The 20,032-nt window shown below is 49.0% G+C and overlaps 1 long non-coding RNA gene across 5 annotated transcripts; it reads right to left on the reverse strand.

Annotated features, from left to right (window-relative positions):
- Positions 1–1,335: 1,335 nt before the first annotated feature.
- LOC102148999 (uncharacterized) lies at positions 1,336–18,286 on the reverse strand. Of its 5 annotated transcripts, XR_002809686.2 has the most exons (8): positions 17,942–18,066; positions 14,238–14,420; positions 13,281–13,521; positions 11,305–11,493; positions 8,175–8,232; positions 7,312–7,461; positions 3,172–3,360; positions 1,336–2,674 (listed from the first exon to the last, which is right to left on the reverse strand). It is a non-coding gene; the product is annotated as an uncharacterized lncRNA (long non-coding RNA). The 5 variants fall into 5 exon arrangements; XR_002809687.2 differs by lacking the exon at positions 8,175–8,232 and having other exon boundaries at positions 17,942–18,286; XR_011441318.1 differs by lacking the exon at positions 8,175–8,232 and having other exon boundaries at positions 13,352–13,521.
- Between the last annotated feature and the right edge of the window lie 1,746 nt (positions 18,287–20,032).

The following is a 20,032-nucleotide window of genomic DNA, read 5'->3' on the forward strand; positions in this document are numbered from 1 at the left end:
CAAGGGCAGCAGTGGGGCCCGCATCCCTCTGACACCAGGTCCTCGGGTTTCTGGCTCTGCTAGTCTCTGCCCTGAGGTTCCATCCCAACCACGTAGCTGAGCAGGCACAGTCACCACACTGGCCCCTCCCCCTTCCCCATCCTCCTGCCTCCCCTCTCTCCCGCCCACAGCCCTCCTCCCTCCTCCCTCCTCCTTCTGCCAAAAGATTCAGATGAAATCGGGTCTTCTCCCCTGTCCTTGTCTGCAGTGGAGATTCCAGCAGGACCACCTCCTAGAGTTGTGGGGTGACCTAGAGAAGTCGTGCAGAGCAGGAAGCGCAGGCACAGGCCCACAGCCAGCACTCGAGAAGTGGAAGCCATGACTGCATCTTCATCATCATCACCAATGAGAGGAGCAAGAGCCCACTTTTTCTGAGAAGAGCACTGGTATGTTCCTGGAAATTTCTTTGTTATGTTTGTCATTTACAGTCAAGTTTTAAGGACATAAACACATTGAAATATTGGTGTCAGGTGTGAGTTATGTTCATATGACTTTGTTAAAATACAGACAAGCAAATATAATTCTATTTGTCAGTGGAAAATATTTTAAAAATCTGTCAATCATAAATTTTACTAATATACTACTCCCAAAGGACCAAGGAGCAGGGAAGTGACATGTAGTGAGTACCCACTATTTCCAAGTGCTCACTGTACCCAGTCACTTTTGAATCCTCACCCCAGCCCTATAAATAAGGTGTTACTAGTCTCATGTGGCAGATAGAGGTTCAGAGAGGTGAAGTGACTTGCCCAGGGTCACACAGCCATGAGAGGGCCAGAACTTAAACTTGGGTCTCTCTGAGTTCAGCTCTTCACAAATCACCAAGCTGCCTCCCACTCTTAAAAACACATAGTTACTCAGCGCCCTTCAGCTAGAGACCACCAGGATCACACTTGAAGTTGACCAAGTTTGGTTTATTACTCATTGCTATGTGGGAGAACATGAACCAAAGGGAAGCATGGGATGTCTCCATAAGAGAGTGTTAGACAGAAGTTATGATTGGATTGGGTTTTCATGGGTGCTTAGGGTTAAGGTCCAAGGAAGCTCTAGATTGGGTGCTGTTAGAAAGCAGGGAAAGTTCTGTGAATGGCTATCCTACACATCTTATCTTTGGGGAGGGCAGACTAGAGATTCAACTCCAAGATCAACTCCTGAGTTATGTGTGTGGCACATGGACACAAACAGCATAAATGGCATGAAAACTGCAATGAGACTAAACTGTCGACAAAAGGCAAGATGCAACTTGCGGTGTGACCTTCACTGTGTTGATTGCTCAATAAAACAACAGAAAAAGAAAAATGAACATTCTGCAGAGGATTTTAATAGAAACCAGAATGTCACAACATCATGAGTAAACTGTCAAGATTCCATCCAAAATTACACAACATAACACACAGAGAATAAGAAAATCTGACCATTTCTCAAGGGAAAAGACAATCAACAGATTCAGTCCTGAAATACCCTATGTGAAGGAATTATCAGACAAAGTAGCTAATATAGCCATGCTCAATGCAGCAAGGGAAAATATCCTTGAAACTAATAGAAAGAAATGTAGGGGAGGAAGACACTTTCCTCTACTGTCTAGGTTCTTCTGGCTGGTCTAAGAATTAAATTGACCTGAGACAGAATAATAGGAGAAAATCAAACAAAGTTTAATACCATGCATACATGGGAGAAACCCAGGAAAACTGAGTAACTCCCCAAAAGGGCCAAAGACACCACCTTCAATACCATCTTCAGCTAAACACAAAAGAGGATGTTGGGCGTAGTGGTTTGGGACTTCAAAGGGGTGGAAGGCAATTCACCTGGAGAGAGAAAAGCAAATTCTTGGCAAACAAATGTTTTCCATGCCATGCAGAGACAACGGGACATGGAGAGGACTCTGATCTCTAGGCCCTGACAAGTCTCCCCACCACACCTGGCCTATTTTCTTTGTAGATATCTCTGGTGATAGCTCTGTTCCTGTTACAGGCCATTTATCTAAATTCTTTTAGGTGGTTACAGGGGAAGTAAAAGAAAAATGTTCTGAGTTTTCTGTTTCTTAAAGAATATCAACATAAAATAATCAACATCCCAAAGAGACATATTTTGGGGTGGCAAATTCTGTTCCCCTTCCATCCTGCCTTTGAAACCTCAAATAAAAAGATTCAGAGTCCAGAACCTAAGTTGATAGATTTCTCCATAGTTCTCTGAACCAGTCATTCAGTCCTGAGAATAGCTCAGTTCAGTTAAACAGTTTTGCCTCATTTCAGGAGGTGGTGATGCAGGTGGTCTCCCAAAGTTGGGCCTATATTGTGTAAGCAAGCAATCAGGTATTTAAAAAGAGGCATTTCTATGGAAACAAAAACAAAACTAAAAGGTAATGTTTGGAGGAGACTATAAACCCAGTCTTAGTCTGGAGAGCAGCCAGTCAAGAGAAGATTCCTAGATGTAGGGGTTGAAGCATCTTTTCCAGTTTGAAATGTCTCTGATGATGTCATCAGGTGTTCAGGTAACTTTCTGAGTGGCTTACACAGCAACAAGCATGAAGATTGTTTAAACATGCGCTATTGTGGCAATCTCTCTTAAGTTGATAATAAGTCTCACAGCTTCAGTTTACAGGGCTTCAGGAAAAGGGCAGCTTTAGTTCTCAATGATTCTAAGTCAAAAGTGGGAGAAAAATTGGAAATGTTAGTTTGGAGAGTTGTAGCAAAATATTTCAGGAAACTAGAAGAATTCAGGGCCCAGTCCAGTTTACAGGTGGAAAACAAAGTAGAATCTAACATCCACAAGTGTATATTATAGTTTCTACTGCAACATAACTTTTCTCCCTCATTCCTACCAAAGATAGCCAAATTAAGATTAATTTGTTTCCAAAATGAGTCTAGTTTCAATAAACTTGACCCAATTACTTACATAAGTAACAAGAATAGCAAATGATCATACGGGCTCTTTTAAATCTGCTTTGCTGGAACTTTTCATAATGAATCTCAGAATGGACTTTCAATAGCCTCTCAACAACAGGAAACCATCCCAAGGACTTGCCATCAGACTCTGCCTGCAATACCTACAGATTTGGGGGAATCCTTCTTGTCTTGAGATCTCCAAAATATCCTGAGGTTTCACACCTCCCAGGAAGTGACCTTCTTTACTCACCTGGTAAGGTTGTTGGGAACCCTGTAGCAAGGTACCAGGCAAATATTTCCAAGGGGATTTATTTTGTTCCATAAAGTCAACCTTTGCTCCTTAGAGTTGTCTGGTCACATCTGAATCTATGCATGTCTCTCTCAGATAAGACATTCCAGTCAAAGCCTTGGTAATATTGCCCAAGTTTCCAATTATGTCCTGTTATAAAGAGGACAGATTCTTATTGAACTTATGCAAATAACTATATTGCCATGAAAATAAGAATACTCACTCTCTAAGAGTTTCCAAATTCTGGAGGGATAAGGTAGGGAGAAAAAGATAAATGTTTCAGTTCTGCTTACAAAGATATAATTTATTGAACTGCTGTAGGTGATAGGTAGCTTAGGAGAAAAGAGGAAAAGGTTTTAAAAAACAGCAATGCTTGAAACAGTCATAAAAATTACAATCATCCTCATCAGTTCATTCAGTCCCATGTAATCAATTCCTGGTCTTGATATTTTATCAGTCTTATGAAGCCATCAGTTTCTCTGCTAGAGTTCTGTAAATTATTACCCAGTTCAATTTTATGATCTGAAAGTTTATTAGAAACCTGTATTCTAGAGTAAGTGTCAAAGTCTTTTCCATGAATCTCTCTGAAGATGAAACATATTTGCAAAAGCATCAGAGTAAAACAGTAACTGCCTGTAAGTGACAAAAGACTTAACAATGGCATGGTTAAAGATTTGATTACAACACAACTGACAAGGGAATTTGGTTATTTCTGTGATACATAACATTTTAAGATAGTAACTAGAATTATGACTGATAACATTATACAAGGACATCTTAGGTTTTTAAAATCTCACACAATTCTAGACCATTTATTTTAATAACGTGTGCATACAAGGATATCCATAAAGGAGGTTTAGCATCATTCATTTGACAATGCTTCCCAAGCAATTTAACATACAAAACAAGCCTAATTGGTTTAACAAAACTTTGGAATTTTCCAGAGGCCTTCTGGAAAAATCCAGTTTCTTCCAAGTCAAAAGGACTTCATTTTTACAACGTGATTTTGGAAGTTTGTTAAAGATATCAAAGGATTGGACACTTGACTAAATAGGATCACAGATTAATATGAAACAACACTTAATTATCTATTTAATCAAAGTGACAATAGAAGATGTTAAAGGCAAATACAGAAAGTTACATCATTGGAAAAAACCTTAGCTCTCTTAATGGAGAGGTCTCAGCTTTTTGAACATAGGAAATTATTTTGATAAAACATAAAATCCCTGCTTTTTAGGTAGACTACTCAAGGGTAAAGAATAACCTTTCACAATCTCTTTATCAAGAGCAGACCAAAGTCCAAGAAAACTGTTCTTTTAAGAGAGAGAAAAACAAATTTCAATTTTGCACCAGCTTACTTTTGATATTAAAACTGATTTACTTAACATTCATCCCAATCTTAGCCAGCTTGACCATGCATAAAACCTTTTTTCTCAACGTTCCTTTTCCACAAATCTTCTGTAACTTCTTGTTTTATATTCAGACTTTGTCCTATACTTCCTCTCTCTTTTTTCCTTAACAAAATGCATTTCCATTCCATATATATATATATAATTTTTTCACTGAAAACACACATTTTATTTTCCTTGCATATTAAACTGTTTCCCTTATTATTTTAGCAATTTTAATTAAATATATTAATTAATATTTTAACCCTTAGAAACCTTAATTTCTACTGAAAAATAAATATGTAAAAATTAAATATTATTCTATTCTATTTCTGAAAGTATGCTCAATTTATATAGTGCTGGTCTGTTTTTAAGCCAATTAAATAGAGCTCTCTTATAAACTAGTCTTGATAATACCATCCAGAGGTAGAAAAGTATCATATATTTACAACATACATATATGAACACACATATAAACACATAGACAGATGCAAATCTTATAGCCTGTTTTAAATTTTCCTTAGATTTATGGGCAAGGGTGCTTCTATGGCAGTCTTCATCTCCAAAAGTTTCTTCTCTCCTTTTTTCCCCTTCAGTCTTAGGAATTGAAGAGAGTGTAGGTAAGAGTTCCTGGAGAGGTTACAAGCCTTTTGAGATAAATAGGGGAGGTTTGGGGATTGGTGAAAGGGAATGGGTGGAATCTGAATTGCCTTTAGAGATGCATTTCCAGTTTTGCAAAGACTTGTAAGATATGGACAGCTGCTCTCAATTCTTCAGAAATTTGCAAAGACATCACAGGTTCATCTGTCTGTCCAATTACATTATCCCTAATTTATTTCTTTCCCTCTGGGCACATAGTTTTCTTTTAAATTAGGGAAGAAGACCTATAAAAAGATTCCTACCAGGCTCTGATTATTAGCTTCCAATTTTTTGATTTGATTTTTGTTTCCTTTTTATCTCCAAAGGCCCCCGGCACATAGTTGTATATTCTTTGTTGTGGGTCCTTCTAGTTGTGGCATGTGGGATGCTGCCTCAGCGTGGTTTGATGAGCAGTGCCATGTCCGTGCCCAGGATTTGAACCAATGAAACACTGGGCTGCCTGCAGCGGAGCACGCGAACTTAACCACTCAGCCATGCGGCCAGCCCTATCAGCTTCCAATTTTTGATCATAGAGCTATTTTTTAAAAAAATCCTTCTAAATATCTTTCCAGTTTTCAGCTGGGACAAGCAGTAAACGTCTCTGGTGTTACTAAGCAACTCTATGGACCCCAAGAGGTGTCCTCAAAAGTTATTATCTTCTCAAGATCCAGAGTCACTCCCAAAAGAAAAAACCGATAGCCTGCATGTTGCAGGCAGGCAGAAAGCTAAGCCAAGCTCTTAGGACACAAAACGAGACAAACAAGGAGGTAATAGTTATCCCTGGGAGAGAAAGGGTCAATAACCAACAGGTCTGGACTTGTAAAGAAAGGGAAAACATGAAATTTTATCCTCCTCTCTTGACTGAGCATTATAGGAGGCCATCAAGTACAGGTAAGAAGGCTGTTGTCCAGGGACGTGAATTCCCGGGAGGGGGTTCTAGGATGCATCTGCAAAGGATATTGCATAGAAAGGCCTGAAGCTGGCGGAGCCTGGTTTATAGAGACCAACAAAGCAAGCTTTACTGTGTGTCCCAGGTGCTTCTGCTAAATTCATTTTCTGGCTTGTTGCACTTACATGAGTAATCTGTATACTCTTAGAGATTAGGCTGCAGTGCTTTCTGTAAGCCTTGCAGGAAAAAGAAAAGCTAAAATAGGCAGATGGGGCCAGATTTTAAGGCAGTGTTTTTATGGTGGATTTTTGTTTTACATCCTAAATTTCTGTTCTTTCATCTTGTTAGAGAGTCCCTAAGTCTAGCTGTTATTTTCTTCTTCTTCTTTCTTCTTTCTCCTTCTCCTTCTTTTTCTTCAGTGTCTGGCAACTGCACTTCCAGTGTCCTGATTTTTTACAATATCTGTGAATGTCTAAAGGCAGATAGGAAGGGTTCGGGGGTCAGAGTCGACTCTGATTTGTATTCCAGTTTCTGTCCTTCCATCTTATTAAAGGCATCTTAATGGCTAAGCATTATACCAATATGAGAGCTCTCTAAAAATATTCTTTTCAACCTAGAAGTTTTTCCAATTTAAAGGATCCATCATCTGGCCATTGATGAGTGGGATCTTAATAGCAACTCAAATCAATAAGACTTTTTATGGCTTAACCATGGTCGCAAGAAGCATCCCCAAAGGAGAATGCAAAGGATGCAGCCCTCCCAAGATCCAGAGAGTTCACTACCAGAGTTAGCCTAATAACTATGAGGGGCCTGTCTTTAAATAGCCATTCCAAAACACAGGGAATCACGTATTTCTCCCTGTGTTGAACAGAATAGGGTGACTCAAAATTTCACCCAGTTTAGATTCCCTAAGCTCAGATCCACAGCCTACTCCACTGTCTGAACGATGCATGTGCATCCTCCAGCTGGTAGAGACAAAAGACCATCTCTGGGAGGAACAAGATCAACAAAATCAAGAGCACTGGTCCCAAATCTTTACTAGAATCATTTTTTCCCAAGAAGCTAATTTTACAAATATTTTCTCCAGCTGACCTAAATTTAGAAAAGGAAATAAACCTCACCACTCTGACTTCCATTAGACCTGCAGGCAGAGACCTAGGAGACGGATGTGGTAGGAACTCTTACCTCCTGCCAGCTCTTGTCAGGGTCCAAGATCTGTCAGCTGCCATAGCCCCTGGGCAAGAAGCATCCAGCAAGTTAAGTTGGTCCCGCCGGAGTCACCAACTGTAGGTGAGGAAGACCACTCCTCTACCCTTCTATGTTCTTCTGGCTGGTCTAAGGATTAAGTTGACATGAGACAGATCAACAGGAGAAAATCAAACAAAGTTTAATACCATGTATACATGGGAGAGACCCAGGAAAACTGAGTAACTCCCCAAAAGGGCCAAAGACAACACCTTAAATATCATCTTCAGCTAAACACAAAAGAGGATGTTGGGCGTAGTGGTTTGGGACTTCAAAGGGGCGGAAGGCAATTCACCTGGAAATAGAAAAGCAAATGTTTGGCAAACAAATGTCTGTCACGCCATGCAGAGACAATGGGACATGGAGAGGACTCTGATCTCTAGGCCCTGCCCAGTTTCCTCACCACACCTGGCCCAGATTCTTTGTAGATCTCTCTGGTGATAGCTGTGTTCCTGTTACAGGCCGTTTATCTAAATTATTTTAGACAGTTAAGATGAAGGTAAAAGAAAAGATTTTCTATTAAAAATAATCAACCTAGAATAATCAATATCCCAAAGAAGTAGATTTTGGAGTGGTAAACGCTGTTCTCCTTCAGAAATAAGTTCTCAGTAGAGAAATGCAAAGCACACAAAAGCAGCAAATGGGAGTTTTTGAACCTAACATTCAATAACCAAAATCAAAACTCACTGGATGGGCTCAGTACCAGGATGGAGAAAACAGAGGAAAGAGTCATGAACTTAAAGACAGAGCATTAGAAATGGGACAATCTAAAGAACACAGAGAAAAAAATGACCAAAACTCACAGGGTCACAGAGACATGTAGGACAATCAGAAGTTCTAATTTCCATGCCATTGGAGTTCCTGGAGGAGGGTGCAGAGGAAAACACAGGAGAGGAAAATGGTTGAAAACCTCACAAATTTGTGAAACACACATCAAAGAAGCTTACAAAACCCTCCATCTGACACATCATTATCAATCTGCTAAAAATCAAAGATGAAGAAAAATCTTGAAAGCAGAGAAAAATGACACATTACATAGAAAAAAATACCAATTCCAAAGCTTGTGATTTCCTATCAGAAAACAGAGGCCAGAAGAGATTGGAACAACATCTTAAAAAACTGAAAGAAAAGATCTATCAACCCAGGATACTATGTTCAGCAAAGATATCCTTAAAGATTGAGGCAAAACAAAAATGAAAACAAAACCAAGGCTGATGAGGATGAAAGGAAACCAGAAGCGTTCCTCACTGAGTAACTAGACACAAATGATGGGAAAGGAGCCTCTTGAGGCTGCAGTGAGAGGACCCCAGAGGGAAGCTGGGAACTTCAGGAACAAAGGAAGAGCCATGGAAGAGGGAGGACCCGGACAAAGGAGACAGCGAATTTTCTCCATTGAAAGCCTTTTTTTCTTTGAATTTTTTTCAATTATTTTATTGAGGTCATAATGGTTCACAACATTGTGTAATTTCAGGTGTACATTATTATTTATCAGTTTTTGTATAGATTGCATTGTGCTCACCACCAATAGTCTGATTTTTATCTGTCACCATATATATGTGCCCTTTTACCCCTTTCGCCCACCCCCCAACTCCTTCCCCCTCCAGTAACCACTAATCTGTTCTCTTTATTCCATATGTTTATCTTCCACATATGCCTGAAATCATGCAGTGTTTGTCTTTGTCTGGCTTATTTTACTTAACATCATACACTCAAGGTCCATCCATGTTGTTGCAAATCATCTGTTGATAGGCACTTGGGTTGCTTCCATGTCTTGGCTGTTGTGAATAGTGCTGTGATGAACATAGGGGTGCATGAATCTCTTTGAATTGTTGATTTCAAATTCTTTGGATAAATATCCAGTAGTGGGAGAGCTGGATCATATGGTATTTCTATTTTTAATTTTTTGAGAAATTTCCATATTGTTTTCCATAGTGGCTGCACCAGTTTGCATTCCCACCAGCAGTGTATGAGGGTTCCCTTTTCTCCACATCCCCTCCAACATGTGTTATTTTTTGTCTTGGTAATTATAGTCATTCTAATGGGTATAAAGTGATACCTCATTGTAGTTTTGATTTGCATTTCCCTAGTAATTAGTGATGTTGAACATCTTTTCATGTGCCTGTTGGCCATCGGTATATCTTCTTTGGAAAAATGTCTGTTTAGATCCTCTGCCCATTTTTTGAAAGTCTTTTAAGACATGTATGACTTTCAAAGGAACAAATTCTACCACCGTCTCAGAGGGCAGGTTCAGTTCATGTTGATGGGATCCATACACAACTCTAACATAAAGAGCAGAGAGCAGAAGAACCTATATTGCTGGAAACCGTCTACATTTTACTTTTCTCAAAGCAAAAATTGCACCGAACCAAGTTAAATAGGCAAGGACCTTGTTATTCCAGACTACTGCCATAAGGGAGGAAAGCCAGAACTCAGTCTGAGCTCAACGTCACTGAAGCAAAAGGCAGGAGAGTGTGTATGTGCTGGGATGAAGCTGATCTCTGGGGTGTGCAGCACAGGGAGTCATTCCTGAGGCGGTGGTCTTCCTCTGTGATGAAGGCATGTGTGATCTTCAGGACCCATCAGAGTTAAGCTCCTGCCCTCCCACGGAGACAGGGAGATGGGGCACAATCTCCCTTGATGATTTTTACTGAGCCCTTGAGAAAAACATTCCTGGGTTGTAAAACCGGCCAGAAGCTTTTTAAATATTTACATCTCAAAGGTACAGAAAAAGAATTTACAACAAATTCTTTTTAAGTAAATGCTTTTAGAAAAGGGAGGGCAGTACCTAGAGCCAGGAAGACTTCTGTCTAAAGTTGAGTCAAGCTGAGCCCAACCTTAAGGTCATCATGGTCACTAGAATTGGCAAAATATTAACTCTAATTAGACCATGAAATGATTAGTATCATTAGTTATTCCCAGAACACAATTAAAAAATAATTAAAACTTATGAATGAAAAATGGGAAAACATCAATAGTCCTATACAGTGTTTAGGAAATATGAACAAAGCAACCAAAAACATTCACATACAGGTTTTTAAACATAAGTTTCATTTCTCTTGGTTAACTTCTCAACACTGGATGGCTGGGTCCCAGCTTGCCCTGGCTGCCACTTCACAGGTCACCCCTGCCTTCAGGATCTGGGTGGCACGGGCACTTCTCTTCTTAGCAGCTCTGCCCTCCAGTGTTCCCAGCGCAAAGGGCAGGAGGACCCACAGGCACGGATCCCAAAGCTGCCACCTCATGCAACCTGCTCCTCAGCAGTTCCCCCTCTGCTGGATGGGGAACCTCGTCCCCTACAGTTAGTTCCCCGACAGCTCTGGGATCTGGCCAGGGCACAATGGGCCACTGTCCTGACAACAAGCTCATCAACCTCAAGGCAAACACCTTGAACCCTCAGACCCTCAGGGGTCAGTGTGGATCCCCACCTTTGCTTGCCCCAGGTCCTCCCACGTCCTCTGCACACGCGCCGTCCCTCCAGATTCTTTGCCTGCGCCCCTGCCTCGCAGGCCCCATGGACGTGCGCCCATTCTTCCTTCAGACATTCCAAAGCTGCATCTTAGCAACAGGCCAAAGGTGCCCACTTCGCCTTTGGCCCAGTAGGCAGCTGAAGGAGAAGCTCTGAGCCCAGCTCTCTATCGAGGGACAGACTTCACTCAACTGCTCTATGGGTGGTTACCTGGGCAGGCTTTGCCCCACATCCCCGCCTGGGGCAGTGGGGGGCCAGCACCTGCCAAGAGGGCTCCACTGCCTCCAACCTGCTCACCAGGCCCCCCAAATTCCCGTGGCTGGCCAGGGTCACCCACCTGTCCATGCCCCTGGGTCAACTCGCAGACCATCCGACAAGTATGCAATGCATCTTCGCCTTGGCATAGCAACTCCCAGACCATATGCCATGATCCAGCAGACCCTGTGCTCCTTTATAGGGGTCCTTACCTCTATTGGCAGGCCTGGCCATCAGAGGGAGGCAGTGCTGTCTTCCCTCACCTCCAAGATGTCCTACAGCTCAGCGTCTGCAGTGGGCAAAGTCACTGTGTGTGTACAGGAGCAGGAGTCACCCTTATGATGCCCACAACACCCACGTGTTCCCAAGACACCTGCATGGAGGAGATCCCACTGAGGACCCTGGGAGAGAGTAGGAAAGAGATGGAATCAGGAGGAAGACCCCACAGTCATAGAGAGGCAGCATGATCAAGGAAGGGACCCTGATGGCACTGGGGGTGCACTGCCTGCGTTCAGGCCCCTGGGGGTCCACGGAGGCCTCTCTTCCTTTGTGCCCAGGCCCAGGCCTCTGCAGAGAAATGTACACACCATGAGCTCAGAAGGCGAATGCATCCAGAAATCCCAGACCTTGTGTATGAGCTCTGGCCCCAGACGAAACGCTATCACGAGCTCATACAGCTCCTCCCAAGGGTTCCCGCCAGTGCAGAGGAGGAAGAGGAGGAGAGGTCCAGCCACATCCCCACAGCCCCACACCTGGCTGTCCCAGATGTCCTCTAAGAAGGTGAGCAAGGAGGCCCTGGGTCTCCCTCTGCAGCCTCAGTGCTTTCCCTGAGGAAGACCCAGTGTGGGAAGGACGCAGAGGCAACAACAGGGCAGACACAAACCCAGAGGAATGGCTGGACACTTCCAGGCCCTGAAAACGCCAGACTCCTCTGCTGCCACACAGGCAAGGGGTCCCTCGGAGGCTGCCGGCACCCCCAGAGCTGGGATTTCGAGTCACTGTGGAAGACCTGGGCTTGAAGAAGTAAGCAGCACTGTGGGCCATCGACAGTGCCCTGCAGGGTGACACTCAGGCCATCAGGGCCTGTGGCCCCACACGGCCTTCCTGTTCTGTCCCCGCGCCTGCTGCAGGGACTGCTCCTCCACCAGCTGGCCCTCCCATCACTGATCCTAGTGCCCCTCCCTCCACCGGCCTGCCAGTCACTTCTGCTGGCAGCTCCAGCCCCTCAACCAGCACATCTGCAGGCCTGGCTCCCCAGCCAGCTTCTGACACTGTCACCTCCATAGACACTGCTCCAGCTCCCCAGCCTTTCCTCTTGGGGTCTGCCTCTGGCTCCAGTGGGAGCATCTTCCCATCTTCCCAGGCCCTCCAGATGTCCCCCAGTGACAGTGTGGACTCAGTCACCGCCAGCCTGTCTGCACTGAGGTTCTGCAGCCTGAGCCCAACTCCCAAACTTCCTGTGAACTCTGGAGCCACTGCCCAGCCCAGCTCTGGGGCCCCTGATGCGCAGCAGCACAGGGCCACCACCGTACACAGCCCTCTTCAGGATGGATGACTGGCAGTTCCAGCCCCAGGCTGGGCCCCAACCTCTGCTCCAGGCCAGCCAGCCTCGGGCAGCACCACACGGGAAGCGTTTGGGGGTGTCTTACTCTCACCTTCCATCTTGGGTACCCATACCAGCACCTGGCCAGGCTTCGCTGCCACCCCAGCTGTCTTCCCCTCTGGCACAGCACTCACCCCTGGCTTTGCAGCTGCCCCACATGGCCAGTGCTGTGACAAACGCTGGGCGCCACATTAGGTAGCACTGCTCACCATGTGGCAGCACAAGCCCAGCCCCCTTCAGGTCAGGGGTCTCAGCAGCACCTATGGCCTTTGGGGGCAGAGAGGCTGTCTCAGATCTGAGCTGTTCCTTTGCAGCACTCAGCATTGCAGCACAGACAAGCGGGGCTCCAAACACCGCACACTGCTATGGGGGCAGCTTGGGCCCAAACACCTGGGGCCCCCTCCCCAGAGCACCCCCACGGTGACCACAGGACCCAGCTCGAAGAAGAACTCTGGTTTTGGAGGTGCTACTGCCCCATTCTTAAGTCACATCCCCGGGGCCCACCCAGGCAGAGCCCTCCTACTTCCAGCTGATGGCCCAGCACCACCACCAGCAAGGTGCCTTGAGGGGTGCATCCGTCCCCACCTCCACTCCAGGCAGCCCAGCCTCTGCGGGGGGCACAGCGAGGAGCAGCCTTGCCATCAGGGCCCCATCACCTGTCCAGGGAATGGTTGGACAGAAAACTTTTCAGCCATCAACCAAGTCGTTTTCCTCCAGGTCGGGATTCACTCCCTTGGGGTCTAAGAGGCGAATGCTGGCCTGAGCGAACTGCTTCCTGGAGAAGTAGCCAGTGTCCCCCGTCCTCCTGCGCTGACTGTGTGTGCACCTGTTCAGATGGGAAACCAAGTCTATCCCTGACCTCTGTGACCCTGCAGCAAACTGGGTGCCAGAGACACGGCATTCTATTCCCACCCCCGCCCTGCAGCTCTTCCCAAAGGCGGGTGGTCCGAGGCTGTTGTCCATCCTGGTGGCCAGAGACCTCAGGACAGTAGATAGAGGCATGCGGCCAATTTCCCTCCCATCCTGGAGCGGTGGGGATGCCCCCTCCTGCTTGTGGTTGACCACTCCCCTCTCCCATCTTCCTCGCTGAACCCTCATGTCTTCCCCATAACTTACAACAAAGCCTTGTTCCTGTTCATTTGCATAAGTCTGCTGCTTCTGTCTCTGGAGACCAAGTGTGGAAAAGCACCTCTCTGTGCATGGTGACACAGGAAGCCACACCTAACTGTGTACAGGTTCCTGTGGCCCAGCTATTGGGGTGTGGGGAGGACACTACTTGATGGCTACAAGGGCTGACACCCAAATGTTAAAGGGGTGTATTGAGTTGAAACGATGCAGCCTGGGATAACAGGGGCCCAGGGGAGGCACAGACAGGGAGGCTCATCCTTGCTGGTGGAATGGCCGCTCCCCCTCCTCTCTGACCTGGAGTGGGCTGGTCACTCCTAGTGGACACCAGGAGTCCACACCGACACGTTTAGCCTTTTCCAATGGAGCAATTTCTTTTGGACCATTTGCTTTTCAAGTCCCGGGCTAATCACCTACCACATGTCTCAGCTGGAGGGCGTGGGCCTGGCATTCATGCTTCTGGACCTGAACACATATGGAGCCTTAATTCTAGGATGCAACACAACCCTGAGCAATTCGTGACATCTTCTTTATAGAAGCAGAAGGACTCCCTGAAGCCATCTCTTCCTTTTTCCAAAAACAGAGACGAAAGGGAACTATCTGCAGAGGAAACAACTAAAATTAGTCACTTTAATTATAGAAGAGTAAAAGACTTCCAGTTTGTGGTCTGATACGCACGCAGCTTAGAGACCGTCACTCCTGCAGTCACGACAAGAGAAAAACTGAACAAACTGAAATGCAGCAATTCTTCTTAAACCTATCAGAGAATTGAGGTCATAGAGCAAATATCACCACCGAAACTGGAGAGACAGGCGAACCCAGAGAATCACGGCGGAATGGAGCAGAGGCCTCTGCTGGAGGCAGGATCTGGGCAGCAAAACTGGGACTGTAGCTGATGGGTTTCTCGAGGCTCCGTGTGGACCAGCCTGAGAGTTAAACACCTCAGGGGGCCATGTTATGGGGCCTCCACACTTTCCTGAGTTTTCTCTCCAGTAGCGCCACCACATTCTCAGGGTGAAGAACTAAGAAATGTCCCTCATGCTTCCTGCAGAGACAAAGAAAAGAACCATTTTGGGACACACCCAGCACAGCCTGTTGTCCTCAAGAACGCCTTCCCTCGAGGGAACGGTGTCACCAGAGCCACCACCTCAGCTTCCACCAGAGCATCGCTGGCCTGGGGGAAAGGAAATACGTAGTCTAGGCCCTCGAGTTTTCCATGGGGATGAGGGGAAATACCCAACTCCAGCTCCCTCGAGCATTCTCTCGCCTGATGGGGAAAAACCTGAGAAGCACTTGTAAAGGCCAAATCCAGGGACACAGGCTCACGAAAAGTCAGACCTGCTGGCAAAGTATACAACAGACACAGCAGAACAGAACCACTCTGTGAGGGAACCAAGCACACTGGCTGAAAACCCAACCAAGAGTGGGGACTGTCATTACCGGTCCCCCAAATGACCTGTTGTACAATCTGACCTCCGACATTGCCCCTGAGGGGTCATTTTATCAATGGACATGCACGTGAGCACTGCATGCTTCAAGCTCTGGAACAGCAAGATGGCCACTGGCACACACATATCAGGAACCGGCCTCGGTCCTGCTACCTGGCAGGTGCCCCCGTGCCAACTAGCATGTGTACCTTGATCTGCCTGAAGCCCTAGGAGACATTTTCAGTGGAGGTGAAAACTTTAATGATGGGGCAGGAGATGAAGTCCAGCAGGAGCCCTGGCAGGCCAAGAGGGAACACTGAGTTGATCCCAGCTCTGCCCGGTCACAGATGAGAGGTGGTGTGGGTGGGATTGTGGCTAAGAACTAGTGGGCAACACCAGCCCTGTTTGGACTAGTCTGGAGAGCAGGAAAGGGAGGCTAGGGTCTGAGGCCTGGGCACTTCTCCAAGTGTCCTGGCCTTTAAGCAGAATGGGGTAGGGCTTAGGGCTGAGGGCACCCCCCCCACACACACACACACAGGGACAGCCCTCGGAATATAAAGAAGGAAATGCTGAGGGCAGGGGCAGCCGCAGGAGGCAGGTGCCTCGGGGCCCCAGGAAGAGCAGAAACGCAGCCCCCACCTCAGCAGGAAAAGAGTCTCACCCAAGCCCAGGAGCCCCATGGCCAACTGCATGCAGCCCCACAGGAAGGCCAGCAGCACAGCACAGGGGGGGGTCACGGAAGGTGTAGAAGGAGACCAGGAGGGACCTGATGGCCACGGGGCCCAGAGTCACATCCCGGGAGGTGCCAGGAAGAACTATATGAAGCACCCCTGAAGGCAGAGTGGAGGCCAGACTGCTGGGGAGAGAGAGCGATGAGCACCCAGGAGACACACGGCACACCCACGGTGTCCCTGGTGTAGACGTCTGAGCACAGGATCTGTGTGTCTTTTGGGTACTTTGGGCACACCATCACACACAGGCAGAGTACACGCTCACCCTCCATCATCCATGGGTGTGACCTCCAGTGATCAGGGGACCTCTTTTCCACCCGCACCCAACTCCGGCCTCCGGTGGCACCTGTGGGGGCACAAAGGCCTGTGTGCCTCTGTGCGAGTGTGTGAGTCTGAGAAAGCATTCTTAAGGCTACAGTGAGTCATCCTGCTGTCCCACCACACAATCCAGAACTAGCCCTGTGTCTGTGTGTGACAAGTGTGACAAGAGCATGCACAAGGGCATGTGTCTGCCCAAAGGCAGTCACAGGTCTAGATTGTAGACCAAGGCTTCTTGGGCCCCATGGGGCTGGATCACTGAGTGCCCCACTGTCTGCAGGGGATACTGTGCATTTCTGCTCTGCTTCTGGGAGAGGAGAGGCCCAGAGTGGGGTAGGCCATCAGGAGAGGACAGACATGTCACCTTGGGCGGAAATCAGGCCACTTCAGCATAGGCCAGCACCTGGGGAATGACCATGAGCCTAACCGAGAGCCCAGCGATGAAGTCTGTCTTCAGATACTGTGGAGAGTAGTTGGGCAGCCCGCCCTGGATGGGTGGACTTCTCCACATGTAGGGGAGCAGCAGCGGGCCCATGGGGCCATGCCAGCGCCCTGGGGCCTGGCCTGAGCCAGCACCTTCACAGAAGAGGGAAGACCTTGGGTGGGCATGGGGGCGATACAGAGAAGCAGTCAGGGTCCTGGGTTTGGGGAACTCAGCTATAGGGCGGGGGTCCAGGAGCATCAGGAGAGGCACAGCCTGTCTCCCCTCCAGGGGGTCTGAGCCAGATGGTTAAATCCGCCCCCCCCCCCACCTTGCTGGTCTGAGAGGGGAAGCCAACAACCTGTGCAGGGGGGGCCTCAACCAAAGGTGGATGCCCCCCCCACTGCTCACTGCTCTCCCTGAATCCCACCTGCCCAAACCCTCGGCGCCTTCTCCCCCTCCATCCACGCTGGCTCTGAAGAATAGGATAAAGGATTTCTCAGTGAGAAGGCAAAAGGCTAATTAGACTCAAGGATTCTCCTTCAGGAGAATTTGGGTTTTTTGCTCCCCAGGGAATTCAAAGTGCAGCAGTACAGAGAGAAACAAGTTCCCCATGGGACCCTCGCCTGGCTGGTGGGGTGTGGGTGAGGGGACTGGAGGCCCCCAGGGCCCAGAGGCCCTCTAAGCGCGCACCATGGGCCGATCCCGTCCCCCCTCCCCCCCCAACTAAAGCCAACTGCAGCGCTGGAGGGGGCGTCTCCCATCCTGAGGCTGTGCCTGACGCCACCCCCGACCTGTGGCATTCGCAACCCTAGAAGGACCCCAGGGGTTCTAGTTGGTTCTGGGGGAAGGTCAGAGGCTCCGTCATTAATCGAGGGCGCTGCATTCTTTGGAATCCAGGCGCCACCTGCCGCAGAACTGGCCCCAGACCGCCCCTCACCCCGGGCCCCGCGAGCCTGCTCTGGGCAGGACCCAGGTCTCACCCCCGAAGCGGCTTGCCCTGAACCCTGGGGTCTAAACGTGGGGACCCCACGCCAGCTAACGGTCCGCGCTCCCCCGGGCTCAGTGGGGCCGAGGGCGGCGGGGACCTGGGAGGGGAGGCGGTGGATGAGGAACGGAGGTCCCCGCGCCGCCCCTGCGCCGGCCGCGCCTCGCGTCCTGGCGACCCTGGCCGGTCCCCGGCAGCTCGCCCTCCTCGCTGCCTGCCACCCGCCGCGGACTCACCCGGCGCCGCGGCTAGGGGTCTGCATCCGTCACTACCGCAGGGGCCCCAGGAACAGCACAGGCAGGGCAGCGAGGGGCGGGGCCCGGAGGGCGGGGGCGGGGCCTGAGCGCTCCAGAGCTGGGGCTGGGCCTGGCGCGAACCTGACAGTGCGGCGGGGACAGGATCAGGACTGCAGGCAGGTGCCGCCTGGAGCCGCCCTGCTGGGCGCTACTGCTGGGCCTGGGGCTCTGCTGGGTGCGGACCCGAACGTACTGCTGATCCTCAGTGAGTGCGCCCTCGTGGACTGGCTGCCACCCTGGGCATTGCCCTCCACGGCCGCCTGCTGTCCGCCCACAAGGTGATCTGATCACTCGCCTCTCCCCGCTAACGTCAGTGCTGACGCTAGCGTGCCCTCCAGCGCCCACTGCCATTCTCTGTTCCTCTCCCCTCTCTGCTGCCCCCAGACTCTTCGTGGTCAGCTGGCTCCTTGGAGAGAGAGGCAGGGGCGGCCTTGCCCACTGCAGGTCTACAGAGATCCAGCAAACCACTCCTGCTCTAGTTCTCACCTTGCGCCCCAATCCGTGCCCACAGCAGCCTGGGCTAACCCTGCGGGCCCCCAGCTCAGGAGACTGGGTGGCTTTCCAGAGCTCAAGGATCCCAGAGGGGATGCCAGAAGAGGGGCTGGTGCCCAAGTCCCCAGAGACCAGCCAGCGTGCCCTGGGGCTCTCATCTCCTCCTCACGGTTTTCTCCGACCGCAGAGCACTGTGGCTCGGCTCTCCTTCTCCTGGCTGAAGGGCACAGCCCCCCACATCCACCTGCCCTCTCCCCCAACCCCATCCCCTCCCAGGAACCCCAGGTGCCTCCAGCGCCCTGCTGGTCAGGAGACTTCCAGGTTGGTGACCCGGGCCCGGCTGTCACAAGGCAAGCCGATTCTTTCCTCTTTGGAGGTCTGGCCCTCTGCCGGGTGCTCTCTTTCTGATGAACTTTGTGGTCTTGGATCAGGCCCTTCAGCTAATTGCACCATAAACAGCTCTCCACTGAGGGGCGCCCATCAACTCCCCCTCTCCCAGGAACAGGGCAGAGAATCTGCATGTCCACCTCCTGCCAGGGCTGGGATTACAGCTGGAACCTTCCGGAGCCCAGATGATGTAGCCCCTAGGTCAGGTCCTTTCTTGGTCAGCCAGGGCTGCTGTAACAAATCCCATAGACTGGGGGGCTTCAACTACAGGTGTTTATTTCTCACAGTTCTGGAGGCTGGAAGTCCAAGATCAGGGTCAGAAAGGTCAGTTGCTGGTAAGGATTCTCTGCCTGGCTCGCAGATGGCCACCTTCTCGCTGTGTCCTCACATGGTAGAGAGACATCTCTCTCCCTTCCTCTTTTTATAGGGCCACAATCCTATCGAATTAGGGCCCCACACTTATGACCTCATTTAGCCTTAAGTAAAGACCTTATCTCCAGATACAGTCACATTGGGGGTTAGGGCTTCCCCTCATGGATTTGGGGGTGCACAGTTCCTTCCATGGCAGGTGCACAGCCAAGTGCTGAGACCCTCTGAGCAGGTCTGGAGAAGCGTGGCTTTGCCTCCTGGCCCATGGGCAGGATGCATGTCAGACAGGAGTTATCCCGCACTCCTGTCTGCTCAGCTGCCATCAGCTCATGTCCCAGTGGGCCCTGCAGGATGGAAGATGATAGTCCAACAGAAGGTTGACCATCCACCTCTGTTCAAGGACCTCCCCCCAACCTCAGTTGCCTCTGAGGGAACTGGGACAAGTTTTGGCCCCGGGAGCTCCCACTGGCTTATTCCAAGTGCCCCTGACCTCCTCTACTCCACGGCAGGTCAGAGAAGCTTGGCATGATTATAGGAGGCAGGTGACCCAGTCCCTGGTCCCCACTGACCAGCAGTGTGGCCTTGGGTGCTACACATTACCTCTCTGGGCCTCACTTGCTTTTCTGTAGGGTGAAGGGGTTGAAACAGACAATCTTCAAGGTCCCTTTAGGTTTGGGGATGGGTCCTGTGCATCAGTGAGAGGCAGTTGGCGGGCTATGCACAAACTCAGATCCTTGGATGTGCACTGGGCATGGCCCTCCTGGCCTCTGCCTCCTGCAGTGT

Source organism: Equus caballus, chromosome 8 (assembly GCF_041296265.1).
Source record: "Equus caballus isolate H_3958 breed thoroughbred chromosome 8, TB-T2T, whole genome shotgun sequence".
Taxonomy (NCBI): Eukaryota; Metazoa; Chordata; class Mammalia; order Perissodactyla; family Equidae; genus Equus; species Equus caballus.